This window comes from Amia ocellicauda, chromosome 2, assembly GCF_036373705.1.
Source record: "Amia ocellicauda isolate fAmiCal2 chromosome 2, fAmiCal2.hap1, whole genome shotgun sequence".
NCBI classification, from domain to species: Eukaryota; Metazoa; Chordata; class Actinopteri; order Amiiformes; family Amiidae; genus Amia; species Amia ocellicauda.
The window spans coordinates 38,565,156-38,577,872 of NC_089851.1; the positions used below are offsets into that span (position 1 = coordinate 38,565,156).

General features: G+C 40.6%; 1 long non-coding RNA gene across 2 annotated transcripts; it reads left to right on the forward strand.

Moving 5' to 3' along the window:
* The first annotated feature begins 3,438 nt into the window (after nucleotides 1-3,438).
* Nucleotides 3,439-12,464, forward strand: LOC136770925 (uncharacterized). 2 transcript variants are annotated; one of them, XR_010822299.1, is made up of 4 exons: nucleotides 3,439-3,538; nucleotides 8,574-8,668; nucleotides 10,353-10,447; nucleotides 12,164-12,464. It is a non-coding gene; the product is annotated as an uncharacterized LOC136770925 (long non-coding RNA). The 2 variants fall into 2 exon arrangements; XR_010822298.1 differs by having other exon boundaries at nucleotides 8,574-10,447.
* The last annotated feature ends 253 nt before the right edge of the window (nucleotides 12,465-12,717 follow it).

Below are 12,717 nucleotides of genomic sequence, written 5' to 3' on the forward strand. Positions count from 1 at the left end.
ATATATATATATATATATATACACACATATACAGTGAGGGAAAAAAGTATTTGATCCCCTGCTGATTTTGTACGTTTGCCCACTGACAAAGAAATTATCAGTCTATAGTTTTAATAGTAGGTGTATATAACAGTGAGAGACAGAATAACAACCAAAATATCCTGAAAAACGGCTTTAAGAGAGTGCTCCTAATCTCAGCTCGTTATCTGTATAAAAGACACCTGGGAGCCAGAAATCTTGCTGATTGATAGGGGATCAAATACTTATTTCCCTCATTAACATGCAAATCAATTTTAACTTTTTTGAAATGCGTTTCTCTGAATTTTTTTGTTGTTATTCTGTCTCTCACTGTTAAAATACACCTACTATTACAATTATAGACTGATAATTTCTTTGTCAGTGGGCAAACGTACAAAATCAGCAGGGGATCAAATACTTTTTTCCCTCACTGTATATCTTATTATTTTAATTTTTTTTATTAAAAAGTGATTGTAAGATATGAATGTAAAAGTATATTATCCAAGTTTAAATATACATTTTTTTTGTATACAATCTCAAGTTGTTTTAAAGTGACCATTATGCAAGATGAGGAAAAACTAAAAACTTTTTTTTTTATAAATCACTTGCATTTAATTTAATTTATAAAAATGTAACCGATTTATCGAAGTAGTAATCGACACATTAATCGATTATCAATATAGTCATTTGTTGCAGCCATAATAGGCATGTGTTTCTATTCCAGGACAAGCATTAGAGAATTACACTTCATGGTTGTAAATTAACACATTCACATTCACTTATGTATTCTGTAGCTGCCTGCTCCCGGCTCCCTGCTGAATTGGTGAAAGACATTGTTAACTACAAGGACTGGCAAAGGGCCCTTGCTCATCCTGTAAAAGAGTACTATATTTCAGAAGGGGTTTTGATTTGTTTGTGGCTTTGGTGACTTATGGTCAGCTTGGCCCAGAGGAGGGACTGGAAAAAACAAACAACTGAATTATTAGTATAAATATCATTAGGTAATAGTGTGTGCTCTGTGTCTGTTCTGTCTTTTCCATGCTACTAATTAATAATATTATCTGCTTTTCCTCCCTTTGATTCTCTCCCTATCTCACTCTCTGAGTCTGTTTTTGTACACAGAGTACTAGCTGAGATTCTGCTGATTTGTGTCCTTCAGGACTTTCCAGTCTGTTACGTTATTTATTTATGTGCTAATTTCGTAAGATAACTAACTGTACCAGGTAGATTGAAAACCATATTAGCATTTAACTTCCTGACTATTGCATTACAATAGAAACTTAGTACTACGCTTTCACTGTCTTATGTGAATGCTGTAATCAGTTAAGTTCTTGAAATAATTGCCCTATTGACCTCTGTTAGGAGAGACTGTTTGAGGAATTTCCCAATATCGCTCTCCTGGGCATGTTTGTGTAGCCGGTGCGGTCATAGCCTCCTGCTCGGGATTTGATCCACGCCTAAGACCTCTTGATTATGGTAATATATGACATGTTGGAGATTTGTATTGGAACTCCTCCCATCTTTATCTCCCATGACATATTAATCTCTGGCTTTCCTAGCTAATATTCTCACCCAATTGATTGTCTCTGTCCCTTTACTCTACACTGATAACTATTTCTCATTTACCCTGTAGTTATACATTTTCAAACCTTTCCTTTGCTTTCAAGAGTCAATCCACAGGAGTAGTACACAATGGCTCTGTGTATCGCTTGAAAACTACTGGATACATGTCAGCCCCAAAGGCATTATTACAACATCAACCGACTATTGCACTGAAACTGTGTCTCATTGCCCATATACAGCTTCAGTCCATTAACAAGCCCTGCAATACCAACAATATGCCTTCAGGTGAATGATACACTGGTCTTAGGTGACCTCAACATCTCAGGGTGCATCCTGAAGGACCTGGTGGCATGGCCAATTAACAATGGACAATCCACCTGTTGCCCTGGCACATTGACTGTTTGCTGCCATGGTGGCAACTCTGCACGACTACCTGTCCTAAGCAGGACTGAGATAGATAGTGGAAAATGTGAGGTCCACCTGGATTCTGAATGGATTACTTCACTGGTTGTCAGGAACTCTGTATTGACCAGTCGGTGGATTATTGCTCAGATTACTGCCACTAGTCTATCTTTTGAATCTTGTTATTCTTGTCCTTCCACCATAAAAATGCTTGTACATCTTCTTGTACGAAATGTGATATATAAGCACCACAGTGAATCAAAAATATGTTTTTTGTAAAATGGAAATAAAATAATATGGAGCAGGGGTGGCCAACCTGTACCAGACCAAGAGGCAAATAGTACCCATGAGTTCTGCAAAGAGCCAAGTGTGTATATATACTGTAATATTATATGATACAACTTTAATGAAACAAAATTAAACAAAACAAAAATGAAATGTACCCCACTCTTGTGATAAAGTCCTGTTTTCATCATCATCATATCTTCACTCATGTTTACATTTTCCTTCCATCTTTAGCACTAGCCTACTTAATGCAGACTGCTGGACATTACAGAGAACAGCGCAAAATGCAATTATGTAGTTAGGCCTATTAGGGATGTGCTACTGTTTTGCAATTGGTTGGACAAGGGACAGTGTTCGGCAGTTAGATATCATGACTTTTGACCCATATGTGCATGTTTACAACAGCAGGGGCGACAGTTTTCAGTATTGACAAGTTTTTGGCACAGGCATGGCACAGGAGACATTTGTTATTATATGCTACTGTGATAAGGGCGACGTTCTCATACACAGATTTGCGTAATTCTGTATAGAATATGAACGAGTACTGTAAATGAATTGGCTAAATGACCAAATTCTGCATAGAACTGTATCTACAGTACCAGAACATGACCCAATATGTTCTGTTTTGCCTCTTTGAGAGAGCCACTTGCGGTGGATTAACAAGGGTTCTGAGCACCGAGCAAGAATAGGTGTGGTTATTTATACTGTAGTTTGAGACCTCAAAAGTGAACAATTTATACATTAGATTTCATGGTTGTACTTATAGGGAGGGCACACAGTATGCTTGATGGAACCTGGGAGTGTCTGATCAATCACAACCAATCACGATATTAATCTCTTTTTGAAGCAAACACTTTCTTTATCAAAGCAGGAGATCAAATACCTTTTGTTTCAGGGGTCCTATTTTTTATGCAAGCAAGAACTGCAAGAACTGTTTATGCCTTGTTTGTTAAACTATTTGTATAGAAGAGCTGCACCTACATGCCCATAGACAGGGGGGGGTCGGGTAGTTCGAACAACCCCCCCCCCCCCACTGCCAAAGGTCCAGAATTTAAGTCCATTTTTTGTATTCATTAATATCATCCTTTACAGGAGTATTACATGCGCAGCAACTGACGTTATACACTCATAGCAAAATCTGTGAGGCCAAGGACATCCAGCTGGATAGTGAGTATGGGGCGAAAAGAGCAGGAGAGACAGAAGAGAAAGCAGGCAGCAGCGTCATTGTCGCAGAATATTGAACATATGTTCAAAAAGACTGCCAAACAGGGTAAGGTTGTTATATTTACTACCTAACCTAAGAGTTGAGATAGATAACGCTAGCTACTTACTAGCTAACAGTCGTTAACCCCAAAGGATCAGAAGGCAGCTAATGTATTCACTTGTGTGTGTCTGTGTCTGTTAGGATTACGTAAAACTACAAGACTGATTTTCACAAAACTCAGTGGAGGGGTGTAGCATCGGTCAAGGAAGAACACAGTAAATTCTGACCATTATCTGTCCAGTGGAACTAGCTAGCTACTGTGACCGATTCAGATATGTGTGATGTGTGTTCCTCTGTGTCGGCGTTCCATTCACATGTGTGTGTGTGTGTGTGTGTCTGTGTCTGTGTCTGTGTGCCTGTGTCTGTGTCTGTGTCTGTATTTTCGGTGCATCCATAAGTGTGCTCGTTAAGATACCAGCAGACAAGCTAATCCAGCACAAATTAGTGCATAAAAAGTCACCAAAATGAAGTATTTGAACCTAATTAAATACAAAATGAGGGGAAAAACTGTAAAAACTTCCACTAGGCTGGCTACGGGCCTGACCCAGCACCCAGGGTATATAAAATCAGACTCAGGAATCGAGTAGTCAACGCAGGGAGCTCTGACCGCACCGGATTTGATCCATACCATACCGATGCTCCACCCAGCATCGCCCAGTAGAGTGTTAAGCCCGCCACGCCAAAAGACCAGGTCTCCCAACGTGGGAGGATTAAAACTATTCTGATTTACAGCAGTGACTTAAATCATCTTGGTTTCAAGATACAAATTATATTGGAACAGCAACACTCACAATATGTGCCGTAAATCCCCACCCCCCATGCAAGGATCCATTGTCATAAGATGTTTAATAAAATAATAGCAATTATGTGCACAGTATGATCTATCCCACTAGTCAGTGTTGGCTAGAAGTGTAGACCTTGTGATAAGAGTATCTCAAACAAAGAACAACTTGTACTACAAAATTAAAAAGAGCAACTTGCTTTTATGCAAAGTTTTACACAGGATATTTCATATTGTCTTTTTTCCATTCACCCTCATCAATTCCTGTTGTTAGCAATACATAATCCCACATAATCTCCCCCCTCTCTATGCTCCAAATTGCCAGCTGATACAGGTGTACGATAATACAATAGTACAATTATTACCAGCCCCATTTCTGGTTACTTATATGCATATTTTTAAAAAGACGAAAATTCATATGCGCCAATTTAATTTCCCAGCAGCAATTGCGTATTGAACTCGAATCTCTGGGAATATATTGGAATAGTATGAGGAAATTATGATTATGTTTTAAAGGAGTAGAATATATTATTATTTCCCAGTGACAAAGTGGATGCTGATTCAAATATATAAAATAATAATATAGGAATATGAGTACACTGTTTTGTGTAGCCTAATTATGTATTTAATGGGTTTCTTATTCATTTTAAAATTAAACATTATACATGAGGTAAGCCTTGTGAATGAGGAACTGTGCCTGCTGAGTTGGCGTCAGGCGGCTCTTCTCTCGATTGACCCGAACGCCCAATGCGGAGAGGCTGCCTAATATCAGGTTTGTGTGTTCCTGAACCTGCTCCCTCGAGTGAGAACAGACCAGCCAGTCATCTAGATAGTTCTGGACGCTGACCCCCTGACAACGCAAGGGGGCTAATACGACATCCATGCACTTACGTGTGGCTAGTGACAGGCCGAAGGGGAGAACAGCAAACTCGAACGCTCGGCCCTCGAAGGCGAAGCAGAGAAACTTCCTGTCCACCCGCGCAATGGGGATGTGAAAGTAAGTATTTTTCAGATCCACCGTGGTGAACCAGTTGCCGAGCTTGATGGCCTGGGACATGGTGCGCAGGTTGAGCATCTTGAAGCGCAACACCTTGAGGTGGCGATTCAGGCATCTCAGATCCAAAATGGGGTGGAAACCGTCATCTTTCTTGGGCACAAGAAAGTATGGGGAATAAAATCTCTCGTGCTGCCCCGGTGGGGGCACTTTGCGTATTGCTCACTTCTGCAGGAGAGGCAGGAGGGGCGCGGCTGCCGCAGGGGATGCAGCGAGAGCAGGAGGAGACACAAGCGCCGGGGGCGCGGCTGCTGTCTCCGTCATTGCAGCCCTGGAGGAGGAGACGGAGGGGCTCGGGGAGAGACGGAGATCCAGCACCCCCGAGGCCCCCACGTCACTTGCCGGAGTAGGGTATCTTCCGCCGTAGCGGACCTGGAAGTCGTGGCCAAATTGCACCTGCTGTCGGTGTCCAGACAGATAGGGCATAAGACCTCCCCACTCCAGGCGGGCAAGGTGCGCTGGCCACAAGTGGCACAGTGGCGGGGGTAAGAGGAGCTCATCGCCAAGCCGAGCACACACGCGCGTGCACAGGGAAACGTGCAGCAGAGGCGCCAATCAGTGTTTGCACTGGGGCAGACAACAACTGGAACGCCTCTGCAACAAGTGGAGCGCCTAGCGGGCCAGCCGCTGCAAGTGCGTCTCCACCCGGCAACGTTTATATACACGGGGGCGCTGCGACACAAACCACATGCAACCTTGCTGTTGCCGGACTGAACACTGTGTATACCAAGCACCAGGTGTTGGATACAAGTGTAGGCTCCTGCTGTGGAGGAAAAAGCCCTGTGGACAAAAAACCAACACAGCAAGCAGTCAGAATATATAAGGCACTATATAAACACACCTATTATTTTTAAAGTGTGTCCGAAACTGAAACCGAAGCGCACCAGAGCCCCAGAGCGCGGTCGGAACAGAGTTGGGTTAGCTATCAAATAATAACTAAACAGTACAAATAAAAAATAGACACAGAAATAAACGGTGGTGACAGCACAGCCGTGAAGCCAACCAACGGCAAGCAATAGTAATTATTGTAAACAACAATAACAAAGTCTAATGTACGGACAAGACACAGAGAGCTCATGTTCTTGGGTTCAGGCGAAGTGGCAAAAGAGGACGAACCTGCGCTGACATCACCTTTTATGGAACAGGAAGTGGGAAGGGACCTGTTCTGAGTGACGAGCGCAGGGGCCAATGGCAGCTTTGATAGAGTGACGTTTCAATCAGGTTCCTACGGCAGTGCACAGAAACCCCTCCCCCTTGGGCAGTGCTTCCAACTTGAAAGATAACTGCATTAGCAGGAACTATTCTTTTTACTGAAGTCCACTGTCAATGATGTCATACAAGCACGGGTAGCACAAACATACAAAATACATGACATCCACTTTCTTAAATTTGATACTATCCAGATTGTTGCTAAAATTACTTAACTACTGTATATGAACATCAATCTATAAGGCAGCTTTATTGAAATTCAGTCTCAAAATGGCTTTGTAAACAATTTAAGTTTAAACTCTTATCAACATAATATTTTAACTAAACAGGTATACAAGCTAAATAATACTTGTTTGCTAATGAGCAATCTTGTGAACAATGAGCTCATATATACACTCACCTAAAGGATTATTAGGAACACCTGTTCAATTTCTCATTAATGCAATTATCTAACCAACCAATCACATGGCAGTTGCTTCAATGCATTTAGGGGTGTGGTCCTGGTCAAGACAATCTCCTGAACTCCAAACTGAATGTCTGAATGGGAAAGAAAGGTGATTTAAGCAATTTTGAGCGTGGCATGGTTGTTGGTGCCAGACGGGCCGGTCTGAGTATTTCACAATCTGCTCAGTTACTGGGATTTTCACGCACAACCATTTCTAGGGTTTACAAAGAATGGTGTGAAAAGGGAAAAACATCCAGTATGCGGCAGTCCTGTGGGCGAAAATGCCTTGTTGATGCTAGAGGTCAGAGGAGAATGGGCCGACTGATTCAAGCTGATAGAAGAGCAACTTTGACTGAAATAACCACTCGTTACAACCGAGGTATGCAGCAAAGCATTTGTGAAGCCACAGCACGTACAACCTTGAGGCGGATGGGCTACAACAGCAGAAGACCCCACCGGGTACCACTCATCTCCACTACAAATAGGAAAAAGAGGCTACAATTTGCACAAGCTCACCAAAATTGGACAGTTGAAGACTGGAAAAATGTTGCCTGGTCTGATGAGTCTCGATTTCTGTTGAGACATTCAGATGGTAGAGTCAGAATTTGGCGTAAACAGAATGAGAACATGGATCCATCATGCCTTGTTACCACTGTGCAGGCTGGTGGTGGTGGTGTAATGGTGTGGGGGATGTTTTCTTGGCACACTTTAGGCCCCTTAGTGCCAATTGGGCATCGTTTAAATGCCACGGCCTACCTGAGCATTGTTTCTGACCATGTCCATCCCTTTATGACCACCATGTACCCATCCTCTGATGGCTACTTCCAGCAGGATAATGCACCATGTCACAAAGGTCGAATCATTTCAAATTGGTTTCTTGAACATGACAATGAGTTCACTGTACTAAACTGGCCCCCACAGTCACCAGATCTCAACCCAATAGAGCATCTTTGGGATGTGGTGGAACGGGAGCTTCGTGCCCTGGATGTGCATCCCACAAATCTCCATCAACTACAAGATGCTATCCTATCAATATGGACCAACATTTCTAAAGAATGCTTTCAGCACTTTGTTGAATCAATGCCACGTAGAATTAAGGCAGTTCTGAAGGCGAAAGCGGGTCAAACAGAGTATTAGTATGGTGTTCCTAATAATCCTTTAGGTGAGTGTATATTTTAACTTTGTTTTGCTAGCACCTGACCTGGTAATATATCCATGTGGCTGAGACTCAGGTAATTCAGTGTTTTGCGTGTCCTTGTCAGTTGTAGGTGAGTGAGTGTCAGTAACTTGTGAGTCTATCTCGCAGTTAGTGTTACTGACTGCGTTGTCTGTTGCTGTTGTGAAACTTTCCTCTCCAGTCTTGAGAAGATGCTTTCTGTTCCTCCTGTATGTTCTTCCATCCAGATCTTGGTTGCTCATATCTTTTGATGATCACTGCAGGTTGCCAAACACCTCCTTGTTGCACTCTCACTCTTTCTGCTATGTGAATGTCTGGAAGCTCTCTCTTTTGTCTGTCAAAGTAAGCTTTTTGTTTGTCTTGTCTTTGTTTCAGGTTGTTATGGATCTGTATGTTGCTCTCGAGTGACAATAAGATGACTGAGGTGGGTATCTTGGATTTCAACCTACGTCCCATTAGTAACTGTACTGGTGAGTACCCAATGCCATCCAATGGTGTGTTTCTGTATTCCAACAAGGCAATGTAGGGGTCACTTTTGCCACTCTGAGCTCTCTTAAACAAGTTTTTGATGGTTTGAACTGCTCGTTCAGCTTGTCCATTCAACTGTGCATGTCCTGGGCTTGATGTTACATGCTTGAATTCCCACACTTTTGCAAAGTTACTGAACTCTGTGCTGGCATACTGTGGACCATTGTCCGAGATTATAGTATCTGGTATACCATGCCTTAGATTTCATGGCTACAATTACACTTTGAGCAGTTGTGTCAGACAGTTTACTGATTTCTGGAAATTTAGAGTAATAATCAAAAGACAGTAAGTAACCATTGAAATGGAACAGATCTGTCCCAATTTTTGACCAAGTAAATCTTCTGTATGCTCATTCACTTAGTGCATAAGCGATGTGCATCTCTTTGCCTGGTTTGTATGTTACCTTTAGGCTGTATCTTTGAAATCTGAGAAGCATGCGCTGTAATCTGGGTGGAGCTTTGTACAGTGATTTCATGAAAATGTTTTCCAGTGGTTTATGATCACTTTTAACTTCCACTTCTTTGCCGTAGACATATTGATTACATTTTTCACATCCATAAACTATGGCAAGTAGCTCTTTTTCAATTTTTTTTGAGTATCCGTGAGGGCATGTGATCCATATGCAACTGTTTTTTTATCTTGCAGAATGACTGCTCCAATGCCTTCTGAGCTGGCATCAACTGAAAGTGTCACCAGTTTGTGCACGTCAAAGAATTTCAGTGTTGGTGCATTTGTTAGCAGATGAAGAACTAAATTTAATATTTCTAGATTGAAGAACTAAATTTAATATTTCTAGATACATTTCACATTCCTAGAGTTTTAAAAGCTGACTCTGTTTCTCTGTTACCTTTTTGGACCTGGCAAAGGCAGACACAGCCTCTCTCAACAGTATAGATTCTTTCTATAATTTCAAATATAGCTCTTATCTCTAAGGCTCTGCATTCTGTTTTGTGCTGCATCTTGTTGTTTAACAAAACTTGCTGTGTTAGCAATTGACCAAGAGGTTATTCATTCATAAAGTCTATGTAGTAAGTAATTTAAATCTCTTGTTAATTAGTTACAATTTGCTTAGTAAGTTTGTTTGCACCAATCAAAAAGGAAAGAACTGTCTTCTCTGTCTTGTACACAACTCATAAAATACCAAATGCAAGAATTGTTGAGACTGTCTGAGGAAACTTCTCCTGTCAGGCTCCCATGTAGTTGCCGGAATAAAGAATCAACCTTCTACCACACACGAGTCTCTTGCTATTTTCCACAACTCTTCAGCAGATTTTTCATTCTTGCGATTTTTTTGTTGCTTTTCCTCCCAGTGCCACTGAACATCATCTTCTAGCAGCTTTTGGAGAGGAGCACTGATGTTGGATAAATTCGGAATGAATTTGGATAGATATTGCACCATACCCATGAATCTCATGAATGCTTGTTTGTTTTCAGGCAGTGGCATTGCACAATTTTTCTCACCTTTTCATCATCTGGCTTAAGACCTTCTTCTGAGAAGATGTGTCCAAGATATCTTATTTTTGATGTTCTTATCTGGCACTTGCTCTTGTTTAGATTCCATTCTCTTGCTCTTTCAAGCAGCTTGAGTCTCCGGTCATGTTCTTCTGTTGACTCTCCCCGTACTAGGATGCCATCTATGACGTTGACCACACCTTTAAGACCTTCTAACATCTGAGCGATTGCATGCTGGAAGACTTCACTGGCTGAAGACACACCAAATGGTAAGTGAAGAAATCTATACCTTCCTATTGGCTTGTTGAATGTGCAGAGTTTTCTACTCTCATCATCTAGTTTTATTTGCCAGAATCCTTGGTTGGAATCCAGGACTGATAATACCTTTGCATTTGGCATACTGGATACCACTTCCACTGTGAGTAGAGGGTAATGTTCATGCTTTATTGCATTGTTAAGGTCTTGCGGATCCATGCATATACATATCTTCTTTGGTTTCACTACTGTTACCATGCTGTTCACCCATTCTGTCGGTTCTGTTTGCTTTGTTATTACACCCATGCTTTCCATCTTGTGTAACTCTTCAATTATCTTGTTTTTAAGCACTATAGGAACCTTCCTTGGTGCATGTATCACTAGTGATACATTGGGGTTTGTTTTAATGTAATGCTCAATTGGCAAGCAACCAAGACCAGAGAACAGGTCGTCAAAGTCTTTCAAGAGATCATCTTCAGTCTTCATTTTGTATATTCTTCTCACCATCCTTAATTTTTCACAGGTTGCATGTCCAAGTGTTGATGGTACGTTGCCATCGACCACTTGAAATTGAACATTGTGTTTTTTGGTTTCTGTATGTGAAGGTATGTTGAACTTGTCCCACAGGTGACATCTTGTGTCCAGAATAGATAATTAAGTGACAAGTGGATTTTTTGAGTTTTCTTTGAGTTTCCTGTGATTTGAACACATTGTTGGATGTTACATTACAGGCTGCCTCGGTGTCTAATTTGAACACCCTTGTTGTTCATTTTTAGTCTTTAAGTCCATTTGTCTTTTTCACTTTGTGTTTTAGTAGTGACCGTGTGCACATTTTTGATTGTTTGTGTTTTTTGCACTTCAATGGTTCCAACAAAGAAATTATTTTGTTCATCACTTTGTTCACCTTGTTCTACTGCCTGTATTTTCTTGGTGGAGACTTGCGTTTTGCACATTTTCGCAAAGTAATTTCTTTTGTTACATGCTTTGCATGTTTGTCCATAAGTTGGGCACTTTTTATATTCATGTTGGTAACCACATCTTGAACATTTCATTTGTGCTTTGTGTTGACTTTCCATTGCATGCAGTCTACTTTTCTGTTCACTTTGCACTGTTTTGCCTCCTCTTTTCTTTGTGTTTTTGACACTGCCTATTTTGTGCACGTATATTTCGTCAACTAGCACTTTCATCTGGTTTGACGTTATCGACAGGTGTTAATTGCTTTTTCCAACGTGAGGTCTGCTTCACGCAACAATCTTGCATGAACATTGTCGTCTCTTATTCCGCATATGATTCTGTCCCTGATAAGTGAATCAGTCAAATCACCAAATTCAGTCTTTCTCCTGGTGTTTAAGATCTGTGATATATGAATCAATCATTTCTTCTGGGCCTTGTGCTCTCATGAAAAACATGTGGCGAGTATACAGCAGATTCTTTCTGGGTACACGGTATTCTTTGAATTTCTTATTGAGTTCCTCAATTTTATTTACTTCTCGCTCTGGGAACTGGAATGTGTTGTACACTTTAATAGCTTCTCTGATTTCTCTGCCACGCTGCTAGCAATGAGGTATAATTCAAATTTCTGAAGCCATACCTTCCAGTTTTCCTCCAAGTTGCCTTGAAGACACAAAGCTGATGGTGGTTACAGTATCAAACATTTTTTTTTAGTTGTGCTTTTAATTTCTTCTTTCTGTCTTCTGACACCATGTTATGTTTTTATATATATTTTGTAGGTGCAGAACGAGATAACACGGACACGAGATAATTGCATCAGCAGGAACTATTCTTTTTACTGAAGTCCTCTATCAATGACAAAACATTACAGCAGAATTGGATTTGAGCTACTGAATTAACTAGTTTTATTTTAATTTGTATTAAAAAAATATAAAACTGAAGAAAATGTTACATTGCAGTTTACTGTTCTGAAATTTTTGCTATTTCCAATTTGAGTTTAGTTTTTTCTATCTTTTCTATCTCTATGTACCGCTTCCTCTTCTCAATAATTAGATTGTGTTGTTGTTCCATGATCATAGCAATGGTGATGCTTGTCTATCTCTCTGAGTTGCACTCTGCTGCTCCAGTACAGCTTGCAAGAGTGGGACCTCATTTGCTTGCTTGCTCAACTGAAATATGTGGATTAAAAAAAAAGTGTTACTTTATTTATGTCAACATGTATGTTAATATAGTAGCATTAATATAATTCCCTTTAAAGTTTCAGTAACACATTTGAAAAAAATAGCAAACAAATCATAATGATCATAACAAATTTCATGTTGTTACAAATGGT